General features: G+C 43.7%; 1 long non-coding RNA gene across 1 annotated transcript in view; it reads right to left on the reverse strand.

Annotated features, from left to right (window-relative positions):
• Positions 1-18519: 18519 nt before the first annotated feature.
• The window catches only part of LOC117803848, a 33345-nt gene continuing 33013 nt past the window's right edge, over positions 18520-18851 (reverse strand). Inside the window, exon 3 of the long non-coding RNA XR_004627983.1 lies at positions 18520-18645. This is a non-coding gene — a long non-coding RNA (uncharacterized LOC117803848). The remainder of the gene's footprint in view (positions 18646-18851) is intronic.

An 18851-nucleotide genomic window follows, 5' to 3' on the forward strand; every position in this document is an offset into this window, starting at 1 on the left:
GGCCTTTGGAGGATCACATGGTGCCCAGAGACTTGACAGATGAGACTGGGCCTTGGATCTAGTAGGAGTGATTGCCCAGTCACATTAATGTAGTTGGCCTGTGAGACTGGGCAAATCTGGCCTTACCATTTCCCCAGAGGGACCTTCAAGGATAATGCCATCAATATAATGTCCAAAATGGCACTCTTCCAATTGTAATATATTTAAATCCTGGTGGCAAAGGTTATGTGAAATTGCAGGGTAGTTTAAAAATACCATGGGGAACTGTGTAAATGTCTACTGAGCCACTTCAAAAATTAAGGCAGATAGGTCCTGAGATTCCTATGTGATATGAACACAATGTAACATATCAGCTAAGCCAATTACCAAAAAGGATGGTTATTGGACCCATTGTATGTCTTCAATCAATCCTGTGATATTAGAAATTGGAGCCCTGGTTGGGAAATATGAGCATTGAGATTTACATAGTCAGTGGTGAGGTGCCATTCATTAATGCCTGACTTGAGCACTGGCCAAATGAAACTATTGAAAGGGAGAGGGCAGTTGTGGACTCAATCATTCCTGTCTTAAGCAGATTGTTAATGACAGGGTATAGGCCTTCGGTGTCTTTTTTAGGTTGGTACTATGGGGTGATTACCATCTTGACCAGGGGAAGAAGAGATACCAGAGCCCACCTGGCAAGTCCTACAAGGAAGACCAAGAACTTGGGCTTGTTCAAGTGGCATGGCATGATGTCAATGCATCCATATCTATAATGAAAAAAGAAAAATCCAGGGGGCCATCACCAGAAGTAGCCATTCGAGGTGAGTGGTCCCAATGGTTATATCCAAATGAGTGTGTTCACCTTTGATTGTTTTACTGGCAATGCACTGTAGGTAGAAGGCTCCCCTTTTGGGAATTTAGAGGGATTTTCTGGAATGGCAGTAACTTGAGCCCTGGTGTCTTATAGGGATGAAAAGGATTGTGCATTTTTATTTTCCCAATGGACCACCAGTGTAGTATAAAGGCAATTGTCTCCAGCTGGTGGTACAGGCTCTAGGGATCTACTAATTTTCTAGGGTAGAGGTTCAGGTGCTAACAGTCCCAGAGATTAGGGAAGGGGGAAGAAGGAGTGATAGGGACTGGCTCAGGCCCAGAATGGTGAGTGGGTGGCTGTGTGGCAAGAATATGTATAGCAGAAAAGAGTTACAACCTGTGAAAATGCTACTTTCAGGGTCTGGAGTTTAGAGACTGCCTGTCCAGAGATTCAGTGACCAGGAACCTCAAGATTTTGTAACTCTCAGTAGAGATTTGCCTGTGTATTCTCATAAGGGGCAAAATTGGGTTATAGGTTTATTGGAGGAAGAATGGGGAACGTTCTCCATTGAGAGACATTTGTTCAAGGGACCTTCCTGGGGAAGTGGGAGTAGAGGGGCAAGAGCCTGAAGTATCTGGGTGTCTGGGTGGAAATCTCCTCCACATCTAGCAACCATGTCAGTGCCCTCTGGTGCCTTTTTAATGGTTTTGACAGTCCTAATAGAATCCGGTATTGTTGTTTTGTAGTTTGGAGAAGCACCTTGTAAAAATAATTCTCTGGACATAGGGTCAAATGGATTTTCTTCAGGATTAAGAATAAGAGAGGGTCAAGGAGAAGCTTGGGAAGCTGGTGGAGTAGGAGGATGCTGATCTCACCCTGTCCCACATTTATAACTAGATATCATCCACAAGCAAGTCAATAAACTGGAGAGCAATCTGAAGACAGGCAGAACAAACAGCACAATTAATATAGAGATGAAGCTACATTGTAAAGTTTAGGAAGATGAGAAAGGTGGTAAGAAGGCTGCCCAGAGGAGGGAGTGAGTTAACTGCACATATAGAAGGCAAAGAAATGGGTCCTCACAATAGGGAGCTCTCATAGGGAAAACTAATCCCCATAATGTTTGGCTTTAAAAACCAGAGGGGCTGAATTCCGTGAATTGGTAAAATCAGTGGGACTTGGAGACAGGAGTTTTATAAGTCAGCTGATTCACCACTGGGCTAGCCAGGAAGGTGAGTGATAGCTCAAAGAGTCAGCAGCCTGCAGGGAAAGGCAACATAAAAATGGGAGTTTACACAATGTGTTGGGGGTAAAGAGGAGACAAATTTGATTTATACTGATTTTGGAGCTTGTTGGGGGAATTATTTCAAAATAAAGGAGCAGGCGAGCACCATTTTCCTTCCCCATCCCCCAATATAAACACATAGCTACCTGTGGGAGGCAGAGCTCTACAGACAGCTGTATCCTCAGCCCAGGCCTCCGGGATCAAAAGGACTGGATATGTGATGGTAGATCACATATCCAGTCAGGAGGTCTGGAGGTCTGTCCCCAGTACATTAGCAAAAAAGCTAAGCTTACTGCCTTAACTAGAGCCTTAAAACTAGGAAAGGGCAAAAGAGTTAATGTCTACACTGACTTTTCTTGTTCTTCATAACCATATTGACATTTGGAAAGAAAGGGGATTTTTAACTGCCAAAACTCCCCCATACAAATATCACCAAGAGATCCTTGATCTGTTACCAGCAGTACAAGAGCCTACAGAAGTGGCTGTAATCTATTGCAGAGATCAGCAAAAGGGAAACAGTGGTATTATTTCAAGGAACAATTTAGCAGATGACATGGCTAAAACTCAGCCTTCACAGCACTCCCAATACAGGAAGTGTTACTCCCTCATGGGGAAGTCATCCAACAAAGGCTCTACAATACAGATAGGGAAATATTTTATTTTATTTTTTTAATGTAAAGTTCGATGATTCATTAGTTGCGTATAACACCCAGTGTACCATGCAATACGTGCTCTCCTTACTACCCATCACCAGCCTATCCCATTCCCCCACCCCCTCCCCTCTGAAGCCCTCAGTTTGTTTCTCAGAGTCCATAGTCTCTCATGCTTCATTCCCCCTTCTGATTACCCCCCTTTCTTTATCCTTTCTTCTTCTAACAATCTTCCTAGTTCTTATGTTCCATAGATGAGAGAAACCATATGATAATTGTCTTTCTCTGCTTGACTTATTTCACTTAACATTATCTCCTCCAGTGCTGTCCATGTTGCAGCAAATGTTGAGAAATCGTTCTTTTTGATAGCTGAGTATTATTCCATTGTATATATGGACCACAACTTCTTAATCCAGTCATCTGTCGAAGGGCATCTCGGCTCCTTCCATGATCTAGCTATTGTGGACAATGCTGCTATGAACATTGGGGTGCATATGGCCCTTCTCTTCACTACGTCTGTATCTTTGGGGTAAATATTAATATTACCTTGATTCCCAAACCAGGCAAAGACCCCATCAAAAAGGAGAATTACAGACCGATTTCCCTAATGAATATGGACGCCAAAATTCTCAACAAGATCCTAGCTAATAGGATCCAACAGTACATTAAAATGATTATCCATCATGACCAAGTGGGATTCATCCCTGGGATGCAAGGGTGGTTCAACTTTTGCAAATCGATCAGTGTGATAAATCATATCAACAAGAAAGGAGTCAAGAACCATATGATCATCTCAATAGATGCAGAAAAAGTATTTGACAAAATACAGTATCCTTTCCTGATTAAAACCCTTGAGAGTGTAGAGATAGAGGGAACATTTGTCAAATTCATAAAAACCATCTATGAAAAGCAGACAGTGAATATCATTCTAAATAGGGAAAAGCTGAAAGCCTTTCCCTTAAGATCAGGAACAATGCAAGGACGCCAACTCTCGCCATTATTGTTCAACATAGTACTAGAAGTCCTAGCATCAGCCATCAGACAACAAAAAGAAATAAAACGTATTCAAATTGGCAAAGAAGAAGTCAACCTCTCTCTCATCACAGATGGCATGATACTTTATGTGGAAAACCCAAAAGACTCCACCCCAAATTTCTAGAACTCATATAGCAATTCAGTAACATGGCAGGATACAAAATCAATGCACAGAAATCAGTTGCTTTCCTATACACTAACAACGTAACTGTAGAAAGAGAAATTAGGGAATCAATTCCATTTATAATAGTACCAAAATCCATAAGATACCTTGGAATAAACTTAAGCAAAGAGGTAAATGATTTGTACTCTAGAAACTACGTTACACTTATGGAAGAAGATGAAGAAGATGTGAAAAGATGGAAAAAATTTCCATGCTCATGGATCGGAAGAATAAATATTGCTAAAATGTGTATGCTGCCCAGAGCAATCTGTACTTTCAACGCCATCCCGATCAAAATACCAATGGCATTTTTCAAAGTGCTGGGATATGGTTTTATTAAAAAACTAGAAGGAGGGCTCACATTCAGATCAATTAGTCCCCAAATGGAAGGGACTCTATTAGGTTCTTGTTGGGACCCTATCAGGTTCTTGTTAGCACTCTAACAGCATTTCAGCTTCAAGGCATAATTAGCTGGTTTCTTTTATCTAGAATAAACAAAGACTGAGGACATTCCACCCTATTTCTATGATCTTGTGAGAGATCTCCACTATATTTTCCAAAAGTGGTTGACTTCTCACCATGAATATTTATTTTTTATTGCTAACTATTCCCTGGATTTTTCTTATACTGGTTCTCCTCCTTGTAAACCTTTGCCTACTTGGACCTTTAAATTGGCTTTCTTGTTAATCCTCAGACATAGTTCTCAGAGTCATATTTTCTTTTGTTCTCATCACTTCTCCAATCCAGTCAGGTCCACACGGGTGGAGGGAAAACTATCTCATAAATCTTTCCAATATAATCTCTCAGGGGAATAATCTTTCCAGCTGTTGGATCTGCCATTTGCATCTTCAAGAAGATCTTTCTTACCTCCTTTTTATCCCGCTCATTCTCCAAGTATAACACCTCCTCATGGAGCAACTTAAGATTCTTGGACTATCAAACAATTTTCCAATCTCTGAATTCAGTCCTGCCCTAACTACAAAATGTGGTGTGCCTTCTTAGAAAATAGAAATAATACAGATTGTAATGCCAATGACTGGGCTTATGCCAGGTCCAGCTATCCACATGAAACCCCAATAATATACCCACATTTTGGATCATGGCCCAGGTAGACACTATGCCATATTGTTGATTACTCTAATTTTATCCTCTTCAACCATACTCATAAGCTCTCCAGGATAAAACAAGGACTTCTAAACCCCAATAGCACACACAATAATTCTTCCAAGTTGGCCCTGAAGCTCCAGAAACTGGGAAGAGTGAGTTATCTCATCACTCTATGTACTTCTCCCAACTATCTTAACTGTGGGCATCCTTAATACAACCTACAATAAGCAGTCTTTACCCAGCCTGCACTGACTTGAGGGTTTCTATGCATTATAACCTCGAACATTAGGAGTTGTACCCTGGGGCATGTGTTTCCCCCAGGAGTCCACATATATAATTTCACCCAATCCCACATTAGAGCATGAAGGGCAATAAGCCTTATTGGCTGAAATAGCAGGTACCATGGTGCTTTTGTCCCTTGGGGGGATTTGCATATCATGAAACCACCCTAAAAAATCTGAGAGTAGTGTTAGATTAGCTTTTACTTTCACCACATCCACTTTCTCAGATCTCTCCAAGGCATACCAATCTTTTGCCAATGTGGTTATGGGCAACACGCTGGCTTTGGATTACTTATTGGCTGGACAAGGTGAAGTATGTGTTGATTAACAGGATATGTTACACCTACCTCAACACACTGGACAGGTAGAAGAAAAAAATTATATGGCCAATATAAATGGCTCCATCAAATGACCAAACAGACTGACATTACTAATAATATCTGAAATGCTGTACATGAGGCACTTCCATCTATAACCTGATTCTGCTGCTTTAGATCCAAACAATAGTGGCTATATTGTTATTTTTGCTTTTTGGACCTTGTTTGTTTAATCTTCTTGTCAAATTTTGTCTCTTCCAGACTCCAAAAACTTTTTATAAATGATGATTTGCCAGGGATTCCAACATATCCCCCTTGAAAATGAAACATATCAACACCCCCCTAGACCAAACCACAAAATCCCTTTACTCCCCACTGTCCATGCAGATTTCCTAAAAGTTAGGTAGCAAGAACACCTGAAGATCTCAAGCAGGGTCAATGTCCCATACCAGCATGAAATAGTTACAGAAGATGGACCACCATCCATTTTCCCTTAAAATACTTCAAGGTCCCAGAGTCCTTCTTGGGAGAATGTTAGAGTAGAAAGCTAGGTAGGCTTTAACAGGATGCCTGGAGGCCAACAAAGGGGGAATCATGGCCAGCTATCAGGAAAGTTACAGACCTATCCTGGCAGCACTCCCAAAACAAAGCCATAAGAAACCCGAATCAAACCAGACAGGCCACACACAGAAGGCTGGAAATGTGACCAAGTGAGGGAGAAAAGGCATGAAATCTTGCTCTCAAGGAAATCGTCTCCCCAAATAATAAATATTTCAACTGTCAATAAAAGATAGAGACCCTTGGTGTCTACAATTGTACCTGCTATTCCAGCCAATAAGGCTTATTGCCCTTCAGTTGCTAGTGTGGGATTGGATGATATTATATATGTGGATTCCTGGGGGAACCACATGCCCCAGGGTGCAACCCTGGCCACAGCTCTCCCTGCCTGCTCTCATATCTTGAGAGTGTACTCTCACTTTAATAAATGTTCCCACTTGCACCGTTCAACCACAGTGTCTGGTCCATCCTTGAATTCTTTCTTGCCAGGAGACCACGATCCTCCAGTGACATCCTGGGTACAGGCAGGGTGGAGGCCTCAGGGTCTCCCTGATTTAGTAGTCACAAGAGGAGGTCTCCCTTATTATCTATAGGAATATATTTTCCTGGTGCCTAGGATTGAGAGAGCCCAAGTCTCTCCATGGATGGTAACAAAAACTTTGCAGTCCAATCCAGCCTTGCCTGCTCTTCTTAGCCCCAGGCATGATGGTCCCTCATGCACATTAATGGTTAATTAAGACCTTTATAATTAGTGGTCTAATCATCCCATTAGACCATATGGTCTTGATCACAATGGTCTGAGGAGATTGTTGAATTATTATGCAGCAGTGACATTTTAGGGTGGATACCACAGGCAACACATGGAGGAGGCAATATGCAAAAGCACACAGCAGTGAGATGGACCTCCAGCAAGAAGTGCTGCCCTCCCAGATGGTGTTACCCACTTGGGTAAGCCAGTTAGTAAGCCAGTCACAGCTAAAAGGCATTGCCCTTATTTAGTTGCAAGCACAGTCACATCATACTGCTGACTACACCAATTGTTTTGTGTTGTTCTTAGCCTATTGATAGTAATATTATTGGCTGGAAATGCTTTGGGCACTCACCCAAGCCTGTACTACCTGTGGTAGCCCACAGACCTTTCCCCACCCATAGTCAGTGTTGTGGCTGGACCAGCGCTTGTGTTATTATTATGATTGTAAGACACACTTTAGCAACAACTATCAGGGAATTTTGATAAAACAAGGTTTATTACCTATAAGTCCTGTAGGATACACAGCATACCCAGGACCATGTGGGTTCTCCTGATCAGATGGGAACCACCAAATGTGGGGCAACCTGATTGGGTGGAGACTGGCAGGCAGGTGGTAAAAGAATTCACCCAAGGACAAAGGAGATAGAAATTTATTGAATACACTGCAAGGAAATCGTGGGCAGGACAGCAAAGCAGAGACTGCCACAAGGCAGTGAGGGGTTGCTTTTAGGAGAAGGTGAAGAGATATGGGAATGTATGGAATTTTCCTTTTTTGGCACCTGTGTCCAGTACCTAATGACCCATTGGTCAGCTAGGGCTTATGGATATTTTGAGATGGGTAACCTAATGGACTTATAGTTGGCCAGGGAGTTGGAGGTCACTGTGGGCCCTTACACCTTACTTAGGTTTCCATTGTTCAAGTTGATTGCATACATTACCCCCTGACTGATCAACAATGACAAATCTTTGGCATTTTGGTGGAGGTCTCATCTTCAGTAGCTTCTTCCTGCTGAATGAGGGACATAGAGATGTCCCTACCTAAACTTTTTGGTTCATCAGGGGTTCTGTGCAGTTATAGATCAAAGTAGGGTGTTATATTAACATGCTGATAGGTGATTTGGGTGAAATTCCTTGGTGGCCAGGTCCATGAGATTTAGGGGGAGGGGCACTTTGGCGGTATGGGCTGGAGTCCCTGTTGAACCCATCATTCATATGTGAAGTTGTCAGATTCTAGATGAGACAATTTTAACAAAGAGATTAATGAGAGGGGGACTAATAATTAAGAGTATGATTATTGAAGCCAAGGATCATAAGAAGGGAAGGAGTGAGGACAGCCATAAACAGGTTTCTTTCTAGGAAAACTATCCTTGTGTTTCACGGTCCTGAAGAGAGGAAACCAAAAGAAAGTTACGATGAGAAAGACAAAGATTAGCCCAAAAAGGGGTGATGATTGTATTGTGAGAGCAGAACATCAAGGGGGGGGGACAGCTCCAGGTAAGTTATGATTTCTCATCAAGTAAATTTGGAGAGGTCACCTTGAAGGAAAAGGTCAAGAATGAAGTCTTGGAATTGGGAAGGAGAAATCATTTGTGAGAAACATATTAGGGAGTTTTTCTAAGATAATATCATAGAATGATTGAATGGGAGAAAGTGGGGATGGGCAATGGGCCAGGTTCATGGGCCTCTATGCCACTGGGTGTGTATCACCCTAGTCTAATTTGAAAAACAGCTATAGATCTCCAACCTGCTTATAGTTGTACCTGGTGGAAGTCTCCTCATCTGGAGCTGGAGTAGTCTTGATTCTGGAAAGATGGATCCATGGGGAGAAGCCGTGAAGTTTTACTGCTGTTAGAGTGGTCAGGAGAAATTGGTAGGGCCCAGTCCAGACAGGTTCAAGTGGGTTTTTGTCCTGCAAGATTCTTAACATATACCAAATCCCGAGCTGTAAGTTTGCGATATATGTTACCCGAGAAAGAGGGGTCAGGTTTTGAGCTGCACTGGTTCTGGTGGTCATTAATGGCACAATTTGCCCTAGGGACATAGCATACTGTGTGAGATAGTGGCTTTTGAGGCCTAATAAAATATCTGTCTGGAGGAACGGTCTTCCATAAAGAACCTCAAATGGACAGGATGGGTTGTAGAGGTTGGAGTGATATGTGACCTTAAAGCAAGGGGAAGGAGGGTTAGCCAAGACTGAGTTTCATGCAAAAAATTTCTGAGAAGCCATTTTATGGTTTAGTTTGCCCTGTACTTTCCCTGAGGACTGTGGATACCATGCTGCATGCAGATGATATTTTATCTGGAGGATTTTGCTAGTTCCCCATTATTTGAGAGATAAAAGCAGAGCCATTGCCTGACTCTAAGGTGTGGGGAAACACAAATTGGGAAAATTGTGATGGAGAAGAGCAGTGGTGATCTCTGAAGCCCTCTCTGTTTTAGTGGGAAAGGCTTCAATCCACCTTATAAAGGAGTCTGCAAAGACCAATATATACCTGAGCCCTTTTCAGGGAGGCATGTGCATAAAATCTGTCAATCCTTCCCTGTACAGTCCCTTGTCTTTGGGTAAGTTGAAGAAGTGGGGAGGTTTAGGGGCCCCCTCTATGTTGATGTGACAACAGGTAGAACACACCTGGGCAATAGCCCACAAATTGGGGTAATGTCTTTGCCAATGAAAGAGGTCCCACTAGGTCTTGAAGGGCCTTGGCCCTGAGAAGGATTGCAGATATAAGTTATTAAGAAATTTCCATTATAACATTTCCGGGAGTGAGAGTTTATTATTGGAGCTTTGCAGCCAACCCACTGGAGTATGGAAAAAACCCTTCTTCAATGCTCTTTGGGTTTCTTCCTGAGTATATTGTGAGGAAAGGGATTTATATGGGGAACCAGCGTGGCTTGAAGGCTTTGCTTATCTGTCAGTTCTTTTGTTTCCAACAGAGACCAAGTCATTATCCTTTTGATGGACCTCACAATGAGTAATAGCTATTTGGGCAGGGAGCATGACTAGCTCTAGTAAGGCCAAAGGCTCAGAAGCATGTTTAACTGGCAGATTTTGGCTGTGAGGAGGCCCCTCTTTTTCCAAATAGCAGCATGGGCATGGACTATGTGGACGGCATAAGCTGAATAAGTATGTATGATTTAGTTTCATTTTTTGTGTCCAGTTGGAAGGCTTGGGTAAGAGCAATTAATTCTGCCTGTTGTGCCAAGGCAGTGGCAGCTGGCAGAGGTCCAGACTCAATAACTTTGGCTAAGCTAATAGCATACCTGGAGACTTCCACTCCTTCTATTATGACGCTGCTGCCATCTGTGAATTATTTAGCCTCTTAGTTATCTAGAGGCGTATCCTGGATATCTCGCCTAGCACTACAAGTCAAATCTATGGTTTCTAGGCAAGAATGTTCCAATGGGGGGGTGCCTGGGTGGCACAGCGGTTAAGCGTCTGCCTTCGGCTCAGGGCGTGATCCCGGCGTTATGGGATCGAGCCCCACATCAGGCTCCTCCGCTANCTTAGTTATCTAGAGGCGTATCCTGGATATCTCGCCTAGCACTACAAGTCAAATCTATGGTTTCTAGGCAAGAATGTTCCAATGGGGGGGTGCCTGGGTGGCACAGCGGTTAAGCGTCTGCCTTCGGCTCAGGGCGTGATCCCGGCGTTATGGGATTGAGCCCCACATCAGGCTCCTCTGCTAGGAGCCTGCTTCTTCCTCTCCCACTCCCCCTGCTTGTGTTCCCTCTCTCTCTGGCTGTCTCTAACTCTGTCGAATAAACAAATAAAATCTTAAAAAAAAAAAGAATGTTCCAATGGGGAATTTGTTGTGAGATCTGGCAGAAGGTGGCAGGATTTGGGGTCTGACATGGCTGAATAATTACTTCAGGTGTTTCTAATATAAGGGTTTGATATTTTGTAATTCTACTATTGGAGATCCAATGAAATGCCCTAGAATTTAGGGTGTCCAATACCTGATGGGGTATATAAACAGTTATGCCTTGTCCCAAGGTTAATTTAGAGTCCTCTTCTATCAGTAGGGCCATGGGCACCGGTGCTTAGAGGCAGGGAGGCCTTCCCTGCACCACAGCATTTAGATCTCTTAGGTAAGTATGTGACCAGAACTTGGGAGGGTCCCAGCATTTGGATCAAGAAGCAAAGGGCCACTACCCTCCTTTTATGCACAAACAAGGAGAAAGACTTCAGGAGGTCTGGAAGGGCTAAAGCTGTTGCCATTGTAAATGCCTGTTTGTGGACCCCAAAAGCTTTTGTCATTTCAGGGTCCCATTCCAAAGGCTCTTCCTCAGGTCCCTTCAGGGCCTCATAAAGAGGCTTTGTTATTAATCCAAATTAAAGTATCCACATTTTACAAAACCCAGCCATATCCAAAAAGAAATGCACCTGCTGTTTTATAGAGGAAGTTTCTTATTTCAAATGAGACCCTTATGGTGGTCAGAGAGGCTTTTAGTCCCAGGGATTAATATGGGCTAGCCTGGTGATGGGTATTAAGGAGGGCACATACTGCATGGAGCACTGGGTGTTATATGCAAACAATCAATCGTGGAACACTACAGCAAAAACTAATGATATACTGTATGGTGACTAACATAACATAATAAAAAATTATTTCCCAGGAATTAATATTAGTCCCTGGGACTAATATACTCATATACTCAGGAATTGAACTTTCTGAGAGGAAATTTGGGCCTTTGAAGGAGGAGACCTTCTAGTCCCAGAAGGCCAAGCTCCAAAGCACCAGATTATATTTGTGTTGGAGGTGTTCTCATTGGGGCTGCAGATAAGTAAATCATCAACATATTGAAGTAAGACACCGACTCTGGGGAGCTGAAGGGTGGACAAATCTTTGGATAGGGCCTGTGCAAATAAATGTGGACTGTCTCTAAAGCCCTGAGGGAGGATAGTCCAATTTAGTTGTTGAGTAATCTGGGTGCAGGGGTCCTACCACAAAAAGGCAAAGAGGATCTGGGAATATGGGTGCACTGGGATACAGAAGAAAGCATCTTTTATATCTAGCACAGTGTACCAGAGTGTCTGAGGGGATCTGTCCTAAGAGGATATAAAGGTTAGGGACAATTGGGTGAATAGGAATAACAGCCTCGTTGATAGCTCTTAGGTCCTGTACCATTCTATATGAGCCATCAGACTTTTTATTGCCAAGATGGGGGGTATTACAAGGTAAATTGCAGGGCTGCAAAAGTCCTGCTGCTAAGAATTTTTGTATGAGTTGCTGTAGTCCCTGCCTGCCCTCTGGACATGAGGGGTCCTGGGATTTTCTGGAGAAGAAATGAGAATCTTTCAGTTGTATCCTTTGGGGGTGCTGATAGAGAACAGATGTCTCATACCTTGAGGGGGCATCTGTTGAAAAATGGAGACCTTGATGTTTGAAGGGGCCAAGGGATCAGAGGACAAAAGTGTTAGCAGGGGGTGGTCAGTCTCAGAGAGGCAAAGATTAGTTTGTACCTTTGTCATTATGTCCTCTCTAAGTAATGGAATGGGGCAATTGGGTAAAACAAGAAAGGAGTGGGTAAGGTATTGTCAGCCAAGGAACAAATTAAAGCGTAAGTGAAATGTCCCCTCTTTGGGTGCCTATCTATGCTGGTGATGAGAATTGCGGACTGAAAGATGACACATGAGTATTTTATAAGGGTGGAATAAGTAGCTTCCATATCTACTAGTGTTACAGGATTTCTTCTCCATCGGTGCCCACGGTTCTTGGTCATGCTGCTTCAAAGAATGAAGAGGTAGACCAGATAAAGAGTGGTGGGCAGCAAAGCAAAGTTTATTGAGCAATAGTAAAGTTTATTGAGTGATAGTACAAAGCTCCTGAAGAAGGAGGGGACATGAAGGAGTTGCCACTGGAGTTTCTAATTCTAGGGTTTTTTATGGGCAGGCTGTTTAAATCTGATTAACCCTTCACGTGCCTGTCATCCAATCAGCTTTTTGTCATCTACATATCACATGGGAAAGGGTGAGGGGCTCCTTCCAAGGTGGTGTAAAATCCTTTTAAGCATGGTCTCCTTTTAGGATGAAGGCTCCTTGTCCCTGCCTGCCTTTCTTCCAACTATCCTTCATCATTAGAAATTCAATTTTGTCTCCTGCCACATCCAGGGTTACCCAAGGCTCTGCCTTTGAGATAGAGGAGATGGGGGCCTGTCCAGCCTCTGGGCCCCATCAGCCAAAGGAGAAGAGATCATCCTCCCCTGCTCCATTGGCTCCTCTAATCAAGGTACAGAGTAAGGGCAGCTGCCAGTTTCCTGAATTCACCTTGGCCTGAGGTTGTCGATTCCCTGGATGGCCTGGGCTTGAGGTTTTTGGGCCTTGGATTACCCTCCCATGCATGGGAAGGAGGGGCAGTCTCATCCCCAATGCCCTGGTTGTTTGCAGGCCAGACAAGGCCCTGACAGAGGGGCATTTGGAACTCCTGGGCCAGATGCTTTAATTGCTAACAACAGAAGCAGCCTTGAGGAGCTCCTGGAGCATGGGAAGCCTTTAGCAGCTTGTACCTTTAATGACTTTTGCCCTTGTGTGGGCCCCAGAGAAGGGCAGGGAGCTAGTCATAGCTGCAGCCATATATTGGCTTACTGCTTGTTTCTCTGTTCCCTTTCATCCTTCAAGGCTACCTCTCAATTATTAAAGACCTTGAAGGCTGCATCCAGAAGTGTGGGCAAGGGTTTCTGCAGGGTTTTGGCTTAGCTCGTGATCTCAAGGTTGTGAGATGAGCCCCGCCTGGGGCTCCACACTGGTTGTGGAGCGTGCTTAATATTCTCTCTCTTCCTTTGCCACCCCCACGTGACCGCACACGTGCTCTCTCTCTCTCAAAAAAGAAAAAGAAAAAGAAAGAAAGAAAGAAGAAAGAAAGAAAAGAAAGAGAGAGAGAAAGAATATAGCTCCAGGGTGAGTGTGAAGGAATAGAGGGGTTTATCCCAAGAAATAGAGGAGGTTTGTCCCATAGTGGGAAAGGCCAGCTGCTTATTCCCAAAAGGGACATCCTGCCGAGGAAAATGGAACTCCAATTGGTGGTCATGAATTCAGTCAGGACATCCCTCAGATCTAAAAAATAATGGCACATTTTACAGGGTGACTAACTCTTCTGGGGTGACCCACCAAGGAGAGAGTCATGGCAAAGAGTGTTGGCACTTCCTATTGGGGCGTCCCCTGCAACAGGGAGAGGGGGACACTGGGTGGCAGAACTGGATCAGAAAGAGGTGGGGGGACTCACCACTCAGACACATGGGGATTGTAGATTAAGGTGATGAAGGATCATTGGAAGGCAGGTGGGCAGGGATAAGCCCCCCCTCCTCACCGTAATAGGAAACCACCTTAAAAAGATATTACACAGCCCTGGAAGGAGCTCTCCACCCTTTCCCATATGATAAATAGATGACAAAAATCTGACTGGATGGCAGGCACAGGGAAGATTAATCAGATTAAAACAGCCTGCCTATAAGCCAATAAAAACCCATAGACTTAGAAACTCCAGTGGCAACTCCTTCAGGTCCCCTCCCTCCTTGGGAGCTTTGTACTATCACTTTGCTATCACTCAATAAACCTTGCTTTGCTGCTCACCACTCTGCCTTGTCTACAGCTTCATTCTTCTAAGTGGCAAGACCAAGAACCATGGGCATGGATAGAGAAAAAATCCTGCAACAAAGATAGTGGCTGGCTCCATTGGATCAAAGGAAAAGTGAAGGGAGCCGAAAGAAATAAGGTAACTGAGTCAGCCAGTGTCAGGAAAGGGTCCCAACCAAATCTGAAATGTGTGCAGATTTGCCACTGCCAGCTGTGCCACAAGTTGGGAACAGACCTCAGGGGATGGAGCAAGAAAGTAAAGGAAACGGGTCCTTCACCCTTACAGGCCCAGACAGTCCAACTGATGTGGGAAACAAAGGCAGAAGGAAATGTAGATAAAATTAAATGTCCTTATAACCTGCAGCCTATTGACAAATACTTGATATAGGCAGATTATAACACTCCTCCAGGACCCTAAATCTTCTTTAGCATATGAGAGTCCTTTCCTTATCTTTATTTCTCCCAACCCCAAGGTGTATAATCACTTGCTCCTCACAATCCCAGGGCAGCAGCAAGCAGCAAGCAGCAGCGGTTGCAGCTCTTTCTGCCCATGGGTCCTGTCCCTGTGCTTTAATAAAACCACCATTTTGCACCGAAGACATCTCAAGAATTCTTTCTTGGCTGTCAGCTCCAGATTTCACCAAACTCACCACCACACTAATATTAAAAAAAAAAAGAAAGAAAAAAAAAACCCACCTACATCACATCCTGTTTTTGCTCTCAGACCTTCAGACCACATCAGAGTGTTACCCTGACCAGAGTTACCCTGTCCGAGGGTACTAGGGTTAGGCTGCTGAAGGGTCAAAAAGAGAAAGGATAGGGAGGGAAGGGTCCCTCTGAAGGGAAAAAGGGGAAATCCCTTACCCTTTCAGGCATTGGAGGTCAGGAGGGTCTCCCCGGGGCTCCTGATCCTCAGAGAAGGGTAACGTCTGCTGGAGGTTGTCAGTTCCCCAGGCAATACTAAGAGTTGTTCCATCAAGGAAAAGTCCCAAGAAATTCCGGAGAATCTGAGGATAGCCCCAGGCTGGCAAAGTCTCCTCATACAGGCCACCAAATTTGGGGCAACCCCATCGGGTGGAGGCCAGCAACCTGGTGGGTGAAAGATTTCACTCAAGGCAGAACAAAAGAGATAGAAATTTATTGAATAGACTGCAAGGAAGTGACAGGCCAGACAGCAAAGCAGAGAATGTTTGCCAGGAGGCAGTGTGGGGTCCTATAGTTAAGGGGGAAGGTGAAGAGGCATGGGAACAAATGGAATTTTCCTTTTTATCTGTGTCTTGGTGTAAGTAACCCATTGGTCAGCTTGGGTTTATTGGTATTTTGAGGTGGGTCCCCTAATGTACTTGTTTGTATCAAGTGGTGGAGGTCACTGTGGGCCCTTCTGCTTTACTCAAGTTTCCATCGTTCAAGTTGATTGCCCAAAATTGTACTCTACAGGCCACACATCAAGGCCATGGGGAGTGGAGAGAATGACAGAGAGAGAACTTGTGTCTGGGGTTCTGCTTTTATTTGGGCACCCAGGGTTTTTGCAAAGGAAGCCTTTATGGGTGGGGTAGCCTGGCTTCTTATGTAGCTGTGTAGCTGATAACTCTGTCACATAGCTGGCAATATGTTTGAGATGGATGTCTTTGAAATGGATGTTTTAGCAATCAAATCTTAATGTTAGGTATTAATATTATAATCAAAAAGCTTATTGTTGGAGCACCTGGGTGGCTCAGGTCATGATCCAGGGTCCTGGGGTCAAGGGCCACATCTGGCTCCCTGCTCAGCAGGGAATCTGCTTCTTTCTTTCCCTCTGCCCCTCCCACCACCAATCCCTCCCCCTTTCTCTCTTCAAATAAACAAAATCTTAAAAAAATACTTATTGTCAGGCACTTACAGTGTAAGTGCCTATTTCAATAACCTGTCAGCAATGTTTTACCTTCCTCTTCCAAATGGATACAATCCACCTTCACCTGGCTACTCATGAGGCACCTCAACAGCTTTACCATTGCACCCAGACTTTACAGACAAAGTCTTAATTGCGTCCATCTTTCTTCAGGAGCACAAGTATGACATAACATTCATGCCATACTCTTCTGGGAAGATTCATTTGATACACTCATTATAGATATACAAGTCAAACATATTTTAGTACTTTCTGGGTTCTGGTGGCAATATATTCCTCATTTATAAATTTTGCTTAATCTCACTGATGCTACTACTTACAAATCAGCCCACATTTAATGGGGCCACCTCCAACAAAAGGTTCTAAATTAAAATCAATAAGCATTCCCCTCAGTGTCCTCAGAAGCTCCTTCACTACAGAAGCTTTAGAAATCTTTTTTTTTTAATTTTATTTTATTATATTGTGTTAATCACCATACAGTACATCCCCAGATTCCGATGTAAAGTTTGATGCTTCATTAGTTGCGTATAACACCCAGTGCACCATGCAATACGTGCCCTCCCTACTACCCATCACCAGTCTATCCCTTTCCCCCACCCCCTCCCCTCTGAAGTCCTCAGTTTGCCTCTCACAGTCCATAGTCTCTCATGTTTCATTCCCCCCTCTGATTACCCCCCTTTTCTTTATCCCTTTCTTCCCCTACCGATCCTCCTAGTTCTTATGTTCCATAGATGAGAGAAATCATATGATAATTGTCTTTCTCTGCTTGACTTATTTCACTTAGCATTATCTCCTCCAGTGCCGTCCATGTTGCAGCAAATGTTGAGAATTCGTTCTTTCTGATAGCTGAGTAATATTCCATTGTATATATGGACCACAGCTTCTTAATCCAGTCATCTGTTGAAGGGCATCTCGGCTCCTTCCATGATTTGGCTATTGTGGACAATGCAGCTATGAAGCTTTAGAAATCTTACTCATGGCTTCTGGAATCCCTAAGCCACCTATGATGCCATAAATTGCCTAAGGGCTTTAATGCTCCTCTTGGCCTCATGCTATACACCATTAAACAAAAATTGCTAGCTGCATGTTGGGCTGTCCTGCACCAAGAATATGCTTTGTCATGCATCACTTGTCTCATTAGCACATTAAATCTCCACCCCTGGGTGTGATTTTTAGTATTATAATGAAGGAGAAAGTCAGTGAAACATCAGAACTGGGGTCCACTGTGATGCACACTGGTTCAGTCCAGTACTTGACAGTCTTAGTAGTTGAATCCCTCCTTTGGTAAACATCCTGATTCTGCATTCCTGCAAGGTAAGGTGCTCAAGAGGCACAGGGGTTCAGGTATCAAGGAATGCTAAGTTTTGTATTCAGGGGACTGGAGTCCAGTGCCTGCTCTGTCTCATGTTTGGGTCATGGAAACAGTACCCCACAGCTCAGCATAGCTATCAAAGCCTCCATCATAGAGCCGATCTGAGCCTTCTGGAATATTACACCCGCAGGAGTGAGTGATCACTCTTGTCCTTAACTCCTTGCTAGATATCATGGTTCCGGAGGAATTTCTCCCCCATGGGTGCCTTGGCTACAGTGGGAGCCACCTGGGATTAACTGAGTGAACAGCAATAGGAGTTCATAGATGATACACATGGCACTGCAGACCATCATAAAAATGATAGAATTCAGTAAAATGTGCTGCCTTCTATCCCTTAGCTAGAATGTCCCTGACATCCTAGTTGAGAACCAAGGGTCAACACACTGGGCTAGATTTTAGGCTCTTAGCTCAGCATTGGATTCCCTGGCCAGCAAATGACCCCATCTTCCTATTTATTATAAATTGGTGGGTCATTGCATAAGAATTGTTTCCTTCAAGGTTAAAAACAAACAAACAACCAAACAAAAAAACGACTCTGGGAATCTTTTGCCTCACAGATATGCAAAATATAAAATCAAGGTAATGCATATTTCTACATGTACTAAGGCCATGATACAAGGTCTCCCTGGGACACGTCTTACTACCTTTGGAGTGATAGTAATTACTTAGTCAGTTCTTAGTCAGTTCAGACTGCTGTATCAAAACACCACAGATTGGGTAAGTTAAACAACAGACATTTATTTCTCACAGTTCTGTAGGCTGGAGAGTCCAAGACCAAGGCACTGCCTGATTTAGTGTCTGGTGAGAACATGCTTTCTGGCTTGCAGACCGCCTTCTCATTGTGTGCTCACATGGCTTTTCCTCAGTGCCTGCACATGAAAAGGAAAAGTGTTCTCATGTCTCTTCGTTTATAAAGGCACTAAGCCCATCCTGAGGTTCCCACTCTCATGACCTTAACTAAACCTAATTATCTACCAAATTCCAGTATACCATCCCGATACTATCAGTTCCAGGTGCCATCACACTGGGGAGTTAGTGATTCAACATATGAATTTGGGGGAAACACAAATTTGTG

This window comes from Ailuropoda melanoleuca, chromosome 9 (genome assembly GCF_002007445.2).
Source record: "Ailuropoda melanoleuca isolate Jingjing chromosome 9, ASM200744v2, whole genome shotgun sequence".
Lineage (NCBI taxonomy): Eukaryota > Metazoa > Chordata > Mammalia > Carnivora > Ursidae > Ailuropoda > Ailuropoda melanoleuca.